General features: G+C 34.9%; 1 pseudogene; it reads left to right on the top strand.

Moving 5' to 3' along the window:
- The first annotated feature begins 2,362 nt into the window (after window positions 1-2,362).
- The window catches only part of LOC100602951, a 29,643-nt pseudogene continuing 19,706 nt past the window's right edge, over window positions 2,363-12,299 (top strand).

The raw sequence follows: 12,299 nt of genomic DNA on the forward strand, positions 1-12,299 counted from the left end.
TGATTTTCTATTTCTCCATTGGTTTTGTTTGTGTGTGGAAGTAAAATATACAGAATATAGAATTTGCCAGTTTTTCTATTTTTAAGTGTACACTTCAGTGGCATTTAAATACATGCACCATTTTACCTTCCCACCAGCATTGCACAGGGTTTCAGTTTCTCCACATCCTGCCCAACATTTGTTTTTCTGGTTTTCTTGGTTTCTGTTTTTTGTTTGTTTGTTTTGATAATAGCTATTCTAATGGGTGTGAAGTGGTATTGCATTTTGGTTTGGATTTACATTTCCCTAGTGACTAGTGATGTTGAGCGTCTTTTCAAGTGCTTATTGGCCATTTGTATATCATCTTTGGAGCAATGTTCGTGTACGTCCTTTGCCCAGTTTTGAATTGTGGTATTTGTCTTTTTGGAGTTCTCTATATAGTCTGGATATTAATTCCTTATAATGTATGTAGTTTACAAATATTTTCTCCATTCTCTGGGTTGCCTTTTACTCTGTTGACGGCAGTCCTTGATGCACAAAAGTTTTTAATTCTGATGAAGTCCGGTTTGTCTATGTTTTCTTTTGTTGCCTGTGCCTTTGATGTTCTATACAAGAAATCATTGCCAAATTCATTGTCATGAAGCTTTTCCCATTTTCTTCTAAACGTTTTCTAACTTTAGCTCTTACATTGAGGTTTTGGTCTATTTTAAGTTACTTTTTGTATTTGGTGTTAGGTAAGGGTCCAACCTCATTTTAGCTAAAATTTTATGTATTTTAAAATTTATTATGGAAATCATGAAATGTTTAGTTGAATAGAAAATTTTGTGCAGTGGAATTAACTGAATCTTTAAAACCTTTTTATTATGGAAATATCCAAACTATTCCATACATAGAAGAATATAATGAGTCCCCCATGTGCCCAGGCCCCAGCATTAATTATCAATATTTTGCCAATCTCTTTGATTTACACACACCCACACACACATTTTTTCCTAAATTTTAAGTAAAATCACAGATACTATGTCATTTTACCCATAAGTACATAAATGTACATTTCTTAATGTGGTATGTCTTTCTGTCATCACCTGTTTTCTTCTTTATTTTTATACATTATACTATGTCATTATCAAACCTTGTAAAATTAACAAGAATTCCTTAATATGTCGTATCCAGTTAATGATTGACTCATTTCTACTCTAGCTAAAGTACAATTTAGGAGGAGGTTTGAGGACATTTTGTAACATTAAGATGTAAACTTTTATAACAACTGCTTAAATAATTGTTCCGAGAGTCTAACATTTCTATTGGCAAATTGGAAATTAGTTTACATAGACATAGATTCTGCTCATTTTACTTTCAATCTAAAATCATAGTTAAGATTACTGGCCAGGTGCAGTGGCTCACACCTGTAATCCCAGCAATTAGGGAGGCAGAGGCAGCTGGATCACGTGGTCAAGAGTTTGAGACCAGCCTGGCCAATGTCGTGAAACCCCGTCTCTACTAAAAATACAAAAAAAATTATTCCGGCATGGTGGCAGGCTCCTGTAACCCCAGCTACTCGGGAAGCTGAGGCAGAGAATTGTTTGAACCCGGGAGGTGGAGGTCGCAGTGAGCCGAGATCGCATCACAGCACTCCAGCCTGGGTGACAGAGAGAGTCTCTGTCTCAAAAAATAAAAAAAGATTGCTACGCTAGAAAGTCTTCCTGTAGAGGCATTTTTAAGAAACATTATGATAGGCATTGCCTCTGGAAAGCAGGCATGAATAGATGGCTGGGGTCCATCATGAGAGAGACCGTTCTCTATATATCATTTTGTACCTTGACATGTTGCCTTTTGTTTTGTTTTGGTCCTTTTTTGAGACAGGACCTTGCTGTGTCACTCAAGCTAGAGTGCAGTGGCATGATCATAGCTCACTATAACCTTGAACTCCTGGGCTCAAGTGATCCTCTTTCCCCAGCTCCCCGAGTAGCTGGGATTACAGGCATGCACCCCCATGCGTGGATGTATGTTGCTATTTTGTGTTTTAAAAACCTAATCCTGACTGTGCTGGTAGTCACATGAATCTGTGCACATACATGCAAACAAGTACATGTAAAACTGGTGAAATCTGAATAAGGTTCATGGATTATATCAATGTCAGTTTCCTGATTCTGACAGTGTATGATACTTATGCAAGATGTCATCACTGAGACAAAGCGAGTAAAGAATATATGAGATCTTTGTATTACTTCTTACAACTGCAAAATAAAAAGTTTTTAAAACTAAATTATAATAACAAAAAAAGAACTGTTTCAAAACTAAAATATAAAGTTGAAATACTGATTTTATTTTTTAGGAATCTGATGGACTGTAAAAAACTTTGGTGAAATTTCGGGAACCATAGCCATTGAAATAGATGAGGGAACATATATACATGCACTCGACAATGGTCTTTTTACCCTGGGAGCTCCACACAAAGAAGGTTTGTGTCTGGAAGGGAAGAGGCTGCCACAGGTGTAGATTTTAGGACATTCATTCACTTAGGCCAAACTCTAACTAGTCTCAAACATTTTCCAAAGGAATGGAACCATTGCATTTGACTCTTCCATTTTTTTTTTTTTAGTTCCTTAATATTTACCAGCCATTGGCAAGTCCCTCTTCCTAATATAAGCATTTGAAAACATTCCGCATAGTTCCAGAAGAGTATCTTTGGAAATCAAAAGAAGATGAATAATTAAAATAGTAAGTGGAAAGAAAAAAGAAAACCTATTTGAGTCAAAATGTTTGAATTTCTTTTTTATTCAGACCTATTACCAAAACTAACCTGGGTGCGTTCAACAATTTGAAGTTTCCTCATTTTCTTTAGCCCATTAGAGGAAGCACTAATGAGATATGAAGTAATTAGAAGATAAAAAGCAGTATCGTTTGGTCAGCAAAGCCATCCCTTGAATAAATGAAAGCATTTAGCTTTTTAAATAAGTGCTTATTTATGACTGTATTTTAAAACATAAAGAGAAGCTATCTCAAAAGTTATTAAATAAGCATTATATCACCCTGTCTTACTCAGTATATAAAATTAGCACTGTAGTTAAAAGAAGATAAAATAGATCTTGATTCCAAAGATACAGTATTACAGTGACATCAGTATATCTGAATATTCTTACATTTAATTGCAGAAGAAAATAGCCACATTTTTTAAAGCTAAATAATGTCTTTATATTTATAGCAAATGTCAAATTTATTTTCAAATGTTTTTTCTCCAATAGTTGATGAGGGCCCTAGTCCTCCAGAGCAGTTTGCGGCTATCAGATGATCTGATTCCAGGTGAGCTTATGTTGTAATATAATTAGTAACCAGTTATTTTAAAAATTTAATTATATTCATTAAAAATTTTAGTATCTGTCTTAAGCCCACAGGGTAATTTTGATATAAAAAACAAAATAGCTTTTTTGAAAAATAGATTTTGTGATCTACTTTTAGTGGGTTTCCTATCAATATATAATGCTAGGCTGGAAAAAAAATATGTAAGTTAAAAAGTGAAGATTAATAATTTCACACACCGAATAAGATAGATTAAAAAATAAATCAAACACTACAAAACCTGGTTCACTGTTGCTATGATATTTAAACTCACTGTTTGGAATTCCAAAGGCAAACAGGAAGACTAAAAAAAGGAATATTGTTGAAACCAGCAGAGAAGGTTACAGAAACATAACGACCAAAAGAATATTTTTACTCAATATTTTTAGAGTCATTTTATAAAGTAACCTTTTTTATTCTCACCTTGTGCAAAAGTATAGAATGATTCTTTGGGTAGAAGATACTGAAAGTGAATTTACATATTTTAGTAATTGGTTACATCAATATGATAATGATTTTTGTTATATAATCATTAATGTATAAAGGAGTAAAAGTCAATTCTGGAATCCCAGGAGATTCTCGGTAAGGTAAAAGATTAGAAATCATAATTTTAAAAAATCACATTTAGATGATTATTGCTGTACTTTCTTTGAAAGTCTGATAAGTATGGTGAAAGACAAAGAATAAAAGCAGAGGAAGAAAAAATTCAATAGTTTTAAACTGCTTTACAATTATAAACAAAAAAGGATTATAAAGAAAATTAACTGACAAAGGAGGAAAATATTTGCAACAATCTTAATAGGCAGTGAGTTCTTACTCTTCATATGTATCTTATATAGAATTCATAGCACTGAAGACCCCAGTAGAAAAATTGCGATCAGATCTCAATAGAAAAATGGACAAGGGACATTACCAGATAATCTAAAAACTAAAAAGGAAAGGAAAAGAAAAACAATTGTTATTCTAGTTGACTACTAAAATGCAAATTTATAGGATAATGTTTTTTCCATATCAGGTTTTCAAGTATTTTTTTAAAGTCAATGTTTAAAAAATCCGTGATACAAAACATAATCTATTAATTTGAGGTAAGAATGTAAATGGAAGCAGCATTTTCTGGAAAACAGTTTTATGACATAAGAACTTTATACCCTTCGATCCAATTATTTCTAGGAATATTTTCTAAGGATAAAGCAGTTCTATGTCAGAATAGATGTACATAGAACTATTTATAATAGGAGAAAAAGTTTTAGTAATTTATTATTGAAGTTTATAACTAAAGAGGTATAATTGAAGAATGATGAATTTTGAAAATATTTGTTATGTAATATATAAGGTACAATGTTTATATTTAAAAAGCACAATATAAAACTAAATTTAAAACTGCACTGTCCAACATGGCAGCAACTAGTCACATGTAGCTTTTTTTTTTTTTTAAAGGCACAGAGTCTCACTCTGTCACCCAGGCTGGAGTGCAGTGGTGTGACTGTATCTCACTATAACCTCAAATTTCTGGGCTCAAGCAATCCTCCTGTGTCAGCCTCCCAAGTAGCTGGTATTACATGTGAACGCCACCATGCCCAGCTAATTTTTTAAATTTTTTGTGGAGATGGGGTCTCACTTTGTTGTCCAGGTTGATCTTGAACTTTTTGCCTCAAGCAATTATCCCATTGGCTTCCCAAAGCACAGAGATTACAGGAGTGAGTCACCACTGAGTCACATGCAGCTTTTGAACACTTGGAATATGTCCAGTCTGAAATTTTAGATATGTACACACCCACACACATACACGTGTCCTGTTTTGATGTTCTATTATTAATTTTCTCTCAGTTTTTAACTTTTATCTATCTTATTAATGTAGAGAATTGCCCTGAAATCTGGCTATGGAAAATATCTTGGTATAAATTCAGATGGATTTGTTGTCGGGCGTTCAGATGCAATTGGACCAAGAGAACAATGGGAACCAGTCTTTCAAAATGTAAGTGCTATTATTGTTCATAAAAACTTCCTGTCAGTTTAACAGAAAGTCTGTAACAATCATAATATATTTAAAAAGAAAAAGTAGTATGCAATACTATAATACATTAAATTGGAATAAATCAATAAGAACATAGAGCCTTAAAGAGATCTCAAAATAGAGTGCAACAAAAATAGCATTAGTACTTTTGCCCACAATTACTTCTGTATACCCTTAGTGCCTAGATATGGATCTCATTTCCATTAAAGAACCAGTCAATTTTAGGTCTCAGAGTAGGAAAACAGAATAGTTCCTAAGTATCTTCTTTGTAGCAGAAATCATGGATGCTTTCAGAAACATTCGAGACTGTCAGCGAACAGTGGAGCTTGCTAAGACCAAGTTGTGACAATTTGTGCATAAAATAAATAATAATCGTTCATTGAAGTAAATTATCTCTAAAAGACTTTCAGTTCATAAGCTTAAAATAGTGTACGAAAAGATAATTTTAATATAAGAAGAAAAAAGATACATACTAATTCTTAATTTTAGTAAGTAGACAGTTGTACTATATGGACGTTTTGTTAAATCTTTGTTGATACAGAATACATAATTTCCTTTTTCTGTTTGTGTGAGAAGTAAAGATTGAACAAAAATATGTGAGTGCTAAACAGTCTTTAAAAAGTAGATAACTATATCAAAAACAGTAAGGACCAACAGGCAGCTTGCAGAACAAGCAAATAGAAGATAAGCTCAGCCTGAGTAGCAGCTTTGGTATTGTACACTAATGAATTGAAAATAGGAATTCAGAGTGTTTTCTAAGATGACAGATTAAACAAACTTCCCCCCAGAAAGAGGTAATCACTTAGATTGATTTCTTCACCCCCTAGGATAAAATCTTAAGTCAGTGACTTGAAAACTATTTTGACCCAACCCATTGAGAAATGCATTTTTACATTGCAGCCCAGCACACACACATGTATAACTGAAGCAAGAGTTGTGCTTAACAATACTTATCCCTGTGTTATGCATCTTGATATTTCTTATTCTCTTTTACCCCTTCCTCTGTGTATCTGTGTGTATTCCTTCCCCCACCCCCCATACCGTTCAGGAAACACTACATTGAAACACTACATTGATTTCATGACCCGTTAATGTGCTGCAACCCCTTTGAGATGATCCTACTAGTTATGATGAGATACTTGTAATAAAAGTTACACCAGTAGAAAAGGCCAATATATCCTAAGGCCTTAGATGATGACTTAGGTAGTCCTAATAATACAACACTTTAGGAAAGTTCATTTCATTTTATTTTTAGGAAGGACACTAAGTTTCAAAAATTTTAAATTTAAATGAAAGAGGGTCTTAAAACTCTATTGCAAAAAGGACTCAGCTGAATAATCTGTGGCACAGGTTTAAATTGTCTTGGACCACCCTGCCATGTTCCAGGGCTCACCAGGAGCCATCCAGATGAGAGACCACCCAGCCCTTGTGACCTTGACTAAGAAATTAAATCCACGTTATCAGCACTTTTTTAACTGTATGTGATATAAGGTTAACATATTTTGTAATCATTGTATTTATAAATATTTTGTCTAAATATTATGGTATTCCAAGTTTTCCAAAACAATCAACCAAATACAAGTTATAAACATTATATTTGTTAAGGGAGTTAAGCTAACCAAATTTATAACCCAGACTTAGATACACAAGAAAATCAGTCTTTAAAGTTTTGTTTAATAGAAAGTAGTGTAATATATCAAACATTAAAAAACTAAAAAAGTTTATGAATATTTTTACACACAAAAGTCCCTCAGACATTGATTCTTAAATTCAAAACACCAAAGGCATTGTATATACCTTTTCATGTTTTCTAATTGTGAAGAAAATAAATTTTACTTAAAATGCTAATATTTGAATAAATTCCTACTAGGAAGATACACTACAAATGTTTATTGTGGTAATCTTTGAATAGTAAAATGATAGGTGATTTTGGCTTCCTTTTCTATATGTTGTTGTATTATATTTTTCAGGTTTTTCTATAAGTTCTTTCCTTTGATTTTTAAATCAGGGAGGAAAAATTAATCCGGTCTAAACACTTAATATTTCTTCTACAAGAAGTATCCTCATGGCTATTTTGTTATTTTGTTTCACTTAGGGGAAAATGGCTTTATTGGCCTCAAATAGCTGCTTTATTAGATGCAATGAGGCAGGAGACATAGAAGCAAAAAGTAAAACAGCAGGAGAAGAAATGATCAAGGTAATGATATTTTATACAGATAACTCCATTCACACATGCTATGTGACTGTATCTCTTTAAAATATTAAATGGTCATTTATTGTCACTGTAAAGATTTAGTTAATAGCTTTTTGTAATGTGGTGGTTCAAATAGACTCATTTTTGATTATAAATCCCGTAGTTGATGGCTTGTTTATACAATGTGGCAGAGAAATGAGTGCATCTAGGAGCTACCTTGCCATTATCTCCATGGATTAGTATCTTTTTCTGGTAGTTCCACATGCTCTCTTTAGGCTTTCATGTTCTTGTTTTCTTGTATTTTAAAATCTAATTTTTAAAATAGATAACATGTACACGTGGTCCAACATTTTCAAATAAAAGCATGTGAAGACATAGGCCTGCCATGCGTCTTACTCACCTGTGTCCCAGCTCCTGTTCCCCTTTCCCTTTCTTTTTATAGCCTCCTAAAATTTCTTTATAAACATATGAATATATTTATAATTTTCAACTGTTTTACACTAAAGGTAGCCTCCTCTATAGTCTTCTAGACTTTGATTTTTCTTAAAACCATATCTTGGAGAGTTTTCTACTATTAGTTTAAATGTAGAAAGTTTTTTCTTTTTCTTGCTTTTCCTCTCTTTCTCTTTTTTAACAGCCACATAATATTCCATTTTAGGGATGTACCTTAATTTATTTAGTCTCTTATAGATGGAAATTTAGGCTGTTGCCAGTCTTTTGCTCTTATAAACAGTGCTGCAGTTCATAACATTGAATATTCATCAATTTGTAGATGTGCGGGTGGACCTGAAGATAAATTTCCAGAAGGAGAATTACCATGTCAGGGGTATATGCATTTGTATTTATGTAATGCTTGAGCTTCTGTGATGATAGTCACTCTATGAAACATAAAAAATCATAGCAGAACTTCTGGGGCCTTAGCCCTCACATTTTAAAAATATTTTTATTAATAATTCCAGTCTTCTTTGCATTAGGAGAAACATTAATCACATAAAACATGATTTTTATTTTATTTTTAAAATTTGTGTGTGTCACTAAGCTGGAAATAAAAGTTCCTTATTCCAGGCTAAATTCCCTCATCTGTAGTCAGATGCATTATCCATTGCACCACTGGCCTGTGCCCTCCCTAATCCTACTCTTTGTTTTACATCACTGTAAAAGTTACACAGACACCTTCATATCAAGGTGAAATTCTAAATAATACTGTTAATATAACCTAGATAAATCAAGTAGTTAATTGGAATTTGATAAAAACATTTAAGGCTTTTTTAGACTCACAGAAGCCACTGATCTTTAATTATAAACATATACCAAGATGTGTCTGAAGAATAAATCCCCCCTTATTGACACATAGTTTTTCTGTTTCTTGGCATTCTGTCCCAGTACTGAGCATCCTGAACCTTGCTTTGTCTGTCTCTGTTGGGAATCACAGGTTGCATCCAGTCTGACCCAGATTTGCTCTGTAAGGCATTGTGGGGGCCGGAGTGGAAGGCCCTAAGAGGGGGGCAAATGCCTTTTCTAAAATGCCTGTCATTCTTATTAGAGCATAAAAATTTATATTACATTTTTCTCTACTACCAGTGCAATTTAAAAGCATCTATCAAATTTCTGTACGTGCTTCATGTTAGATTTCAGGTTATATGTTTGATTTTCTTTCTAGAATAGTCTTGATTTCAAATAATTTCAAATCTAAAGCTCAAACAATTTCAATCTAAAATGTAGGTATTTTCTTACAGAGAAGGGAAATGTTATATTTTTTCATTGCATGCACCCAGCACATGCGTTGTAGTCTTGAATTTCCATAATGCCCCTGTGAGGTGGATGTGAGCTCAGCGTTACAGACAAGAAGACAGCCTTTGACCCTCCTTAAATCCTCATGGTTTTTGTCAGTCAGTTCATGGAAATCACAGTGATTTCAAGGTGTGGTAAGACAGGATGTGTACCCAGGCCCAGCTGACTCCAGAGGCCACTCTCAATATTTCATAACACATTGCTTCTCAGGAAACAGGTCAATGGGGAAATGCAGATGGGTTTGTGACTTATATTTAATTTTATTTATATTTTATTGTATCATGTTTAAATTATTTTGCATCTGGATATCACCACAAAAATGTTATTGAAGGCAACAATTGCAAATATATATGCAGTGCTTTGCACTTACACAAAGATACAAAGATACTTACACAAAGATTGCATTTTTCACTATTTAAAGCAATTTTCAGACGAAATACAAAGTTTTCTGGGTCTCTTTGGCTAGTCAAGTACCTGGAAGCTCTGAACAGTGATTATTTAGGACTCTTTTCCTTTACCATTTAATTGCAGGCTCTCCTAATCTCTGTCAGCCCTTCACCTTTATGGCCTTGCCTTATCTACCAGAACACAGCTCCCTCTTACTGAAGGTAGCCTTGTGTTACCTCCGTCAGCCCTTCACCTTTATGACCAGAACACAGATCCCTCTTACTGAAGGTAGCCTTGTGTTACCTCTGTCAGCCCTTCATCTTTATGACCAGAACACAAATCCCTCTTACTAAAGGTAGCATTGTGTTACCTCTGTCAGCCCCTCACCTTTATGACCAGAACACAGATCCCTCTTACTAAAGGTAGCATTGTGTTACCTCTGTCAGCCCCTCACCTTTATGACCAGAACACAGATCCCTCTTACTAAAGGTAGCATTGTATTACCTCTGTCAGCCCTTCACCTTTATGACCAGAACACAGGTCCCTCTTACTAAAGGTAGCATTGTGTTACAGGCCCTAGCACGGAATGTTTTCAGGTCTGGGACCCCTTTAATCAAAACTGTCACAAAGATGTCATTGGCACAAACACGTTATTTATCATCACTTTCTAAGCAGCCCTGGAACTGGACTCTGGCCACAGAGATCCCTTAGGAGACATGAGTCCTTACCATTGCCAATTGCCTGTTCGGTGGGTGATCCTAATTGTTGAATGCAGATCAATTTACTTATGACATGTGATGGTAAACATCTATCCAAACTTAGGAGGATATAAGAAGCTAGTAAAAGAGGTGGGTTCCAATTAATTAAAAACAAGTTGTGTAATGCTAAAAGTTTTAATACTTTGGTAATAGTCTGTGCAACATAAAATAGCTATTAAGCTTTCAGTCTGACCAAATTAACACTTGTCTACTAGGGATAATTTGATCCTAGTGTATTCACTTGGAGGACAAAATTAAATTAGTTAATGATTGCTTTACTGCCTAGCAGGATCTGATGTGTAAAACGTTTCTGAAATAATTTTGTCTGTAGTGTTTCTGACACAAGGGCTTAGGAGGAAGCATGTGATAGCACTTACTCATATAGATTATATGTATGAAGTAAAAACACATAGCCAGAACCTTTTTCTGAATATAGTTGCTCAGTTAATTTTTTCTTCTGCATAGGAAATCATCTCAAATGTTCTTATGTGGTACATAAAGTGGGGAAGATGGAAGATAAACATATAACCCATTGGATTCTCTTTTCCAATATCTAGATTAGATCCTGTGCTGAAAGAGAAACCAAGAAAAAAGATGACATTCCAGAAGAAGACAAAGAAAGTGTAAAACAATGTGAAATCAATTATGTGTATGTATTCTTTTCCTTTTAGACCTACAGATTTGACAGTGAAGTGCTTCTCAAAGTGCTTTCAAAATAAATTACCTAATTAGCTGGGGATGGTGGTACATGCCTATAGGCCCAGCTACTCGGGAGGCTGAGACGGGAGGATTGAGCCCAGGAGTTCAAGGACGCAGTGAGCTCTGATCACCACTGCATTCCAGACTGGGTGGCAGAGCAAGACCCTGTCTGAAAAAATAAAACTGACAAGAAGGTACAACACAATGTGGCCTCTAGGACAGAGCACTGAGTTAAATGCTTTTCTTTTCTTGAGGCTTCAGTTTTCCTACCAGCTCTCAAAGCTAGTCACTCGGGTTAGTCAATCTCTCTGCATTCATAGAATGGGTGTGATGCTAGTCAAAGGCTGTGCTATGGCCAAGACACAGGGGACTCCAGCCAGTATGCCCTAATAGAAGTGGGGCCTTGTGCTAGCCAGCCAATGAGTGGACCTCCTCGTGAGAGGTCACGAAGGTCATCTTTGTTGAAGAGCTCCAGCTTATTAAAAAAAAATTCAATTAGACTTTTTTTTTTCTCCGCCAAGACGGAGTCTTGCTCTGTCCCCCAGACTGGAGTGCAGTGGCATGATCTCGGCTCATCGCAACCTCTGCCTCCCAGGTTCATGTGATTCTCCTGCCTCAGCCTCCCGAGTAGCTGGGACTACAGGCACGCGCCACCATGCTTGGCTAATTTTTGTATTTTTGGTAGAGATGGGGTTTCACCATGTTGGCCAGGCTGTTCTCGAACTCCTGACCTCGAGTGATGTGCCTGCCTTGGCCTCCCAAAGTGCTGAGATTGCAGGCATGAGCCACTGCGTCTGGCCTACAATTAGACTTTTTTAATAACTAACAGTATTTATAAATTTAATAGTAAATATGTATAATCAGAGTTTGAGGTATTTTTCAATGAAGACATTTTCTTTGCAGAAAGAAATTTCAGAGCTTCCAAGACCACAAACTTAAAATAAGTAAAGAAGACAGTGAAATTCTTAAAAAGGCTCGGAAAGATGGATTTTTGCATGAGATGCTTCTGGATAGGTAGCTATTTATTTACTTATTTCCACTATTTTCAGTAGCCAATAGAAATGGCATGTAGAAAACCTAAATTCTCTTAAATTACTGTAGTTTTCACATTTTTGTCTTTATTTCTAATTTATGAGTG

Source organism: Nomascus leucogenys, unplaced genomic scaffold (assembly GCF_006542625.1).
Source record: "Nomascus leucogenys isolate Asia unplaced genomic scaffold, Asia_NLE_v1 000607F_164872_qpd_obj, whole genome shotgun sequence".
NCBI classification, from domain to species: Eukaryota; Metazoa; Chordata; class Mammalia; order Primates; family Hylobatidae; genus Nomascus; species Nomascus leucogenys.